Source organism: Caretta caretta, chromosome 24, assembly GCF_965140235.1.
Source record: "Caretta caretta isolate rCarCar2 chromosome 24, rCarCar1.hap1, whole genome shotgun sequence".
Classification (NCBI taxonomy): domain Eukaryota; kingdom Metazoa; phylum Chordata; order Testudines; family Cheloniidae; genus Caretta; species Caretta caretta.
Window position 1 is genome coordinate 17,611,980 of NC_134229.1, and position 7,484 is coordinate 17,619,463.

Consider the following 7,484-nt stretch of genomic DNA (forward strand, 5'->3'; position numbering starts at 1 on the left):
ATTAAATATAAATATAATAGGCATCACAGAAACTTGGTGGAATAAGGATAATCAATGGGACACAGTAATACCATAATACAATATATCAGAAGGACAGAACAGGTCATACTGGTGGGGGACTTGCATTATATGTGAAAGAAAGCATAGAGTCAAATGAAGTAAAAATCTTAAATGAACCCAACTGTATCATAGAATCTCGATGGATAGTAATTCCATGCTTGAATAATAAGAATATAGCAGCAGGGATATATTACTGACCACCCGACCAGTATGGTGATAGCTACTGTGAAATGGTCAGCAACATTAGCGAGGCTATAAACATAAAAAACTCAATAATAATGGGGGATTTCAAGTATCCCCGTATTGACTGGATACATGTCAGCTTAGGATGGGACGCAGAGATACAGTTTCTTGTCACCTCAAATGACTGCCTCTTGGAGCAGATAGTCAACCCACAAGGGGAGAGGCAATTCTTGATTTAGTCCTAAGTGGAGCACAGGATCTGGTCCAAGGGTGAATATAACTGAACCGCTTGGTAATATAGACCATAATATAATTAAATTTAACATCCCGGTGGCAGCGAAAACACCACATCAGCCTAACATGGTAGCATTTTATTTCAGAAAGGGGAACACAGAAATGAGGAAATTAGTTAAACAGAAATAAATGGTACAGTGCCAAAACTGAAATCCCTGCAAGCTGCATGGAAATGTTTTTAAGACACCATAACAGAGGCTCAAATGTATCCCCCAAATTAAAATACATAGTAAGAGAACCAAACAAGTGCCCCCATGGCCAAACAACAAAGTAAAAAAGTGTTTGAGAGGCAGAAAGGCATCCTTTAAAAAGTGGAAGTTAAATCTTAGTGAGGAAAATAGAAAGGAGAATAAACTCTGGGAAATGAAGTGTAAAACTATAATTAGGAAGGCCAAAAAAGAATTTGAAGAACAGCTAGCCAAAGAGTCAAAAAGAAACAGCAAAAAAAATGTAAGTACATCAGAAGCAGGAAGCCTGCTAAACAACCAGTGGGGCCACTGGGCGCTCGAGATGTTAAAGGGACCAGAGTGACCTAGACAAATTGGAGGATTGGGCCAAAAGAAATCTGATGAGGTTCTACAGGGACAAGTGCAGAGTCCTGCACATAGGAAGGAAGAATCCCATGCACCGCTACAGGCTGGGGACCGACTGGCTAAGCAGCAGTTCTGCAGAAAAGGAACTGGGGATTACAGTGGACGAGAAGCTGGCTATGAGTCAGCAGTGTACCCTTGTTGCCAAGAAGACCAATGGCATTGTGGGCTGTATTAGTAGGAGCATTGCCAGCAGATCAAGGGAAGTGATTATTCCCCTCTATTCGGCACTGCTGAGGCCACACCTGGAGTATTGCATCCAGTTTTGGTCCCTCCACTACAGAAGGGATGTGGACAAATTGCAGAGAGTCCAGCAGAGGGCAACGAAAATGATTAGTGGTTTGGGGCATATGACTTACGAGGAGAGGCTGAGGGAACTGAGCTTATTTAGTCTGCAGAAGAGAAGAGTGAGGGGGGAATTTGATAGCAGCCTTCAACTACCTGAAGGGGGGTTCCAAAGAGCATGGATCTAGACTGTTCTCATTGGTGGCAGATGACAGAACAAGGAGCAATGTTTTCAAGTTGCAGTGGAGGAGATCTAGGTTGGATATTAGGAAAGACGATTTCACTAGGAGGGTGGTGAAGCACTGGAATGGGTTCCCTAGGGAGGTGGTGGAATCTCCATCTTTAGAGGTTTTTAAGCCCAGCTTGACAAAGCTTTGGCTGGATTGATTTAGTTGGTTTTGGTCCTGCTTTGAGCAGGGGATTGGACTAGATGACCTCCTCTATGTTTCTGTGAGCACTCAAGGACTATAAGGCCATTGCGGAGAAACTAAATGAATTCTTTGCATCGGTCTTCACAGCTGAGCATGTGAGGGAGATGCCCAAACCTGAGTCATTCTTTCTCGGTGACAAATCTGAGGACCTGTCCCAGATTGAGGTGTCATTAGAGGAGGTTTTGGAACAAATTGATAAACTAAATAGTAATAAGTCACTAGGACCAGATGGGATTCAAACAAGAGTTCTGAAGGAACTCAAATATGAAATTACAGAACTACTGGCTGTGGTATGCAAACTATCATTTAAATCAGCTTCTGTACCAGATGACTGGAGGATTAGCTAATGTGATACCAATTTTTAAAAAAGGCTTCAGAGATGATCGCAACAATAACAAACTGGTAAGCCTGATTTTAGTACAAAGCAAACTGGTTGTAACTATAGTAAAAAACAGAATTCTCAAACACATGGATGAACATGATTTGTTGCGAGAGAGTCAACATGGATTTCTAGAGGAAAATCATGCCTCACCAATCTAGTAGAATTCTTTGAGATGGTCAAAAAAGAGTGGACAAGGATGATCCAAATGATGTACTGTACTCAAATTTTCAGAAAGCCCTTGACAAGGTCCCTCACCAAAGGCTCTTTAAGCAAAGTGAGCTGTCATGGGATAAGAGGGAAGGGCTTCTCATGGATCAATAACTGGGTAAAAGATAGGAAACAAAGATCAGGAATAAATGGTCAGTTTTCAGAATGGAGAGAGGTAAATAGTGGTGTTCCCAGGTGTCTGTACTGGGACCAGTCCTATTCATCATATATGTAAACTATCTGTAAAAAGGGGTAAACAGTGAGGTGGCAAAATTTGCAGATGATACAAAACTACTCAAGATAGTTAAGTCCAAAGCTGATTGCAAAGAGTTGTAAAGGTACCTGTTGCAGGGCATAGCAGGGCCCCTCTTGGTTCCGCCTCTGCTCTGCCATAAAAATCACAGAGAGACCCTGGCTTAGCAGTCACTGGTTCTGTTTATTTACACACTGCAAACCCACCACCTCTCATCACATAGTACTGGGGGTTCCAGCCATAGGGGCTTCTCTTTCTTATAGCCAGCAGGGCAGCGCTATCCCTCTCCTTCCAGGCTCTGGCTTCGGCGTCTCCTTCTCCTTCTCCTTCCCCTTCTGTCTGCCCCTCTCTGGCTTCCTTCCTCTGAGGCTTTTATGCAGCCCTGGGCTAATTAGGCTAGCAACTGGTTCCCCTTTGCCAATCAGGTGCAGGTTTCTCTAGGCAGCTCCAACCTACCTCCCTTAATTGGAGCTGGCTAAGCAATTCATACCCACCACCCTGTCACAGGACCTCACAAAACTAAGTGACTGGGCAACAAAATGGCAGATGAAATTCAGTGTTAATAAATGCAAAGTAATGCACATTGGAAAATATAATCCCAACTATCCATATACAATGAGCTGTTTCCACTCAAGAAAGAGATCTGGGAATCACTGTAGATAGTTCTCTGGAATCATCCACTCAATGTGCAGTGGCTGTCAAAAAAGTGAACAGAATGTTGGAAATAATTAAGAAAGGGATAGATAATAAGACAGAATATATCATATCACCTTTATATAAATCCCTGGTATGCCCACATCTTGAATACTGTGTGCAGATGTGGTCGCCCCATCTCAGAAAAGCTATACTGGAATTGGAAAAGGTACAGAAAAGGGCTACAAAAATTATTAGGGGGATGGGACATCTTCCATATGAGGAGCGATTAACAAGACTGGGACTTTTCATCTTGGAAAAGAGATGACTAATGGGGGTTATGATACAGGTCTATAAAATCCTGACAGGTGTGGAGAAAGTAAATAGGGAAGTGTTATTTATTCCTTCTCAGAACTAGAAGTTACCTATTGAAATTAATAGGCAGGTGGTTTAAAACAAACAAAAGGAAGCATTTCTTCACACAATGCACAGTTAACCTGTGGCACTCTTTGCCAGAGGATTTTGTAAATACCAAGTCTATAATTGGGTCCAAAATAGAATGAGATAAGTTCATGGAGGATAGGTCTATCAATGGCTATTAGCCAAGATGGGCAGGGATGGTGTCTGTAGACTCTGTTTCCAGAAGCTGGGGATGGATCACTTGATAATGACCTGTTCTGTTCATTCCCTCTGGGGCATCTGGCATTGGCAACTGTCAGAAGACAAGATACTGGGTTAGATGGACCTTGGGTCTGACTCAGTCTGGCCGTTCTTATGTTCTTATGTTGTGTTCTCATTGACTCACAGCTGGGTTCCTGTGGGCCTAAAGACTTTTAAAAATAGAACTTAGACCCTTTTGAAAATGTTTCCCTTTGTTTCATAGACCCATTGATCTTCAACACACATAGGAAAGAAATAGAGCTGGAGCCCCACTGCTATGGGAGTTAAGGTGAGATGATGAGAAGAATAATGACACAGCGATGCAGAAAAGGAAAGACCATAAAGAACCAAGTGCCCCAAAATGATCTAACAATGAACAAAAACAAGACTCCAATATATTTCATTAAAATAATAGATTCATAGATTCCAAGGCTGGAAGAGACCAGTGTGATCATCTCATATGACCTCCCCGATCACACAGGCCAGAGAACTGCCCAAAATAATTCCTAGAGCAGAGCTTTTAAAAAAACATCCCAGCTTGATTTAAAATTGCCAGTGATGGAGAATCTACCATGACCCTTGGGAAATTGCTCCAATGGTCAGTTACTCTGATTGTTACAAATCTACACCTCCTTTCCAGTCTGAATTTGTCTAGGTTCAACTGGATCGTGTTAGACCTTCCTCTGGTAGATTGAAGAGCCCTTTATTAAATAGTTGTTCCCCATGTAGGTACTTACAGACTATGATCAAGTCACCCCTTCAGCTTCTCTTTGTTAAGCTAAATAGATTGGGCTCCTTGAGTCTCTCACTCTAAGGCAGGTTTTCGAATCCTGCTATCATTCTTGTGGCTTTTCTTTGAGTAAGGCAAAAAAAATTCTCTTGCTAAAAAAGACAATTCTGGGATCAAGAGGAAGTTATGGGTCACAGCTAACAGATTTCTTTCTCCATACAAATATCGAAAATTCCATCCATTCCCCTATTCAGGCACCGCCAAATTCTCTGTGCTTTGGGCTCTGCGTGAATGTTGCCAGCACCTCACAAACTCTTCCTCCATGGTGAGGTAGAAGATGGGGCTGAGGCAACTGTTGAAATATGTCAGGACACAAGCAAAAGCGCTTCCCATTTTCAGAATAGGCAGAGGGTACTTAGCTGAGATCTGCAGGAAGAAGAAGATGTGATACGGTAGCCAGCAGACGAAAAAGGTTGGGATCAACCAAGAAGGATCTTAAGTGGCTTGGTGGACTGGTTCAACCTGTTGCTTAGCTTGGCAACTAGAAAGATGTAGAAGGTTGGGATCAAGATCAAGGTTAGTGGGATCAGAAACCCAACCAGGAACTGGATCACAACAGCAGCCTTCACCCTCCCTTCATCTAGTTGGAAATTCATGTCGGTGCTGGCAGGTGAGAGCAGGGACTCCCAGAGATAACCATACCACAAGCTGAACCCAGCAGACAGGGCCTACATGCCCAAAACCATTCTGAAAGCCAGGGGTGGTGTGCGGCATATCTGGGCCCACTCAGGGCGTGCCACGAGGATGCAGCGATCGACACTGAGGGCCGTGAGGAGGAAGGCGCTGAAGAACATGTGGAAGGAGGTGAGGGTGCTGCTCAGCCCCTTCGCCCAGTCTAAGTCCAGGATGAAGATGGAGGTGAATCTGAGGGGCAGGAAGACGATGAAGATGAAATCTGCCACGGCCCAGCTCCAGAACCACACAGCACTCGCTGTCCTCTCCACACGGCAGCTGGCGATGGAGAGGACATAGCCGTTGAATGGCACCCCGGCGAGGAAGGCCACGTCACACAGCACCAGGAAGAGAACTGGGAGGAACACCATTCTTGGAAGAGTTGCAGTCACAATATCCCCTCCTCCTCCTCCTCCTCCTCAGGACTTGGCACGAGAAGTGCAGACGTTGTACTGAGCAAAGGAAGGAAAAGCAATGAAACGGGCTCCAGGAGAGGACACGGACAGAGTTTGGTTTCTACTAACCCAAATGTTTAAGAAACACACAGTTTTGCTTCTTGCTTAAAAGTTGGAGTTCTAGGCAAAGAGAGGTTGACAATGAGGGTGTCCAGGATGCAGAGACAGAGATATGAGAGACCCCCGACCAATACTTACTAAAATTCCCAAATAATCTTTTTTCTGTTAGTTTCCCAAAGTAGCTGGTTATTCCCTTCTTGGTTAGAAAAAATTAATGAATGATTGTTTCCCCCGTTTTCTTTTGAAATAATGGAATTTTTGAAAGTGATTCTTCTCCACCCCCTTCATTTTGAAGTGTAGTTTTTTATGGTTTGGGCCATTTTGGTGGGCGGGGGGGGGGCGGCAGCCTGAGTTAATAGAGCCGTGTGGGCAAAATCCCCACCGAAAGAACCCCTATGGAAACCTCCACTGACGGAGAGCAATTCCCCAGAAGGAGAAAAGTAAGATTGAAAAGACAATGATGACAAAAAAGCCACCCGGCAAAACACCAGGGGAAGAAGAAACCAGTAGCAAGTCAAAAGATTATTTTTAATTGCTAGTCTATTTTAGTGGGTAGACAGGGAGTCTGGACTCCTCGGCTTCATCCCAGACTCTGTCACTGAACTGGTTGGGGAGCCTGGACAAGTCACACCACGGCCCCATGCCACAGTTTCCCCTCCAAACATTTGTCTGTTTAGAGTGTGAGCTCTCTGTTTCTCCCTGTGGGTCTGTGCAGCACTTGGAAGATGGGGCCTCCAAGCTCGGTCACGGTCTGTGTACAACAAGCATGATGGTGGACCCTGACCTCTGAAAACAGGACCCACAAGTAATTTTAACAGGCTCTATCCAGAGCAGATGAAAGGAGTGGATGGGGGCATCAGTAAGAGGGGAGATCCAGGAGGTAGCGGGTGGGTGGGGTCAGAATGAGATCCAGTGGGGTAGCTGAAGGGATTACCTCATTTCTTTAATTGTGTCTTTGTCTCAGAGTCAACCCCCGTCCCAGGTCTGCGATGCAACATTTGCAGCTTGCCCAGACTGGGTCAGCCCAGAGCAGGAAGCCGTTCACGTGCGGATATATCGGGGTGGGGGAATGGGGGGAGATCACAGGACGTGGCTGGGTCTGATCACATCTGCAAAGCCTCGAAAGTCTTCATCAACCACAGCTACATGCAGACATCACATGAACCACAAGCTCCCCCCACCCCTCCCCCGTGCTGGGCCCTAGCAAGATGTCTGCATTTGGCTGTCCACGTCTGGCGGCAGGCGAGTGGGGCCCCCACTGGGGAGCAGGGACTGAGATAGTCATGCACAGCCAACTCCACAGGGCGAGGTCCTAGATCTGAGATGCCAACTGGGACTCTGCCCTCCAGCTCCTCCTGGCTGGGGAAAGCGAACAGAGCCCCCCTGGAAGATGGATGCATGAGATTCTCAGCCCTGGCTTTGCTGCAGGGAACCCACCCCTCTGCCCGGGCATATTACAGGCCAGGAAATGTTAAGGAAACGCTCGCTCTGTGCTAGAGACCACACAAACCACAGCCCGGCCTGCAACC

General features: G+C 45.4%; 1 pseudogene; it reads right to left on the minus strand.

Moving 5' to 3' along the window:
- Window positions 1-4,954: 4,954 nt before the first annotated feature.
- Window positions 4,955-5,811, minus strand: LOC125626085 (chemerin-like receptor 1; annotated as a pseudogene).
- Between the last annotated feature and the right edge of the window lie 1,673 nt (window positions 5,812-7,484).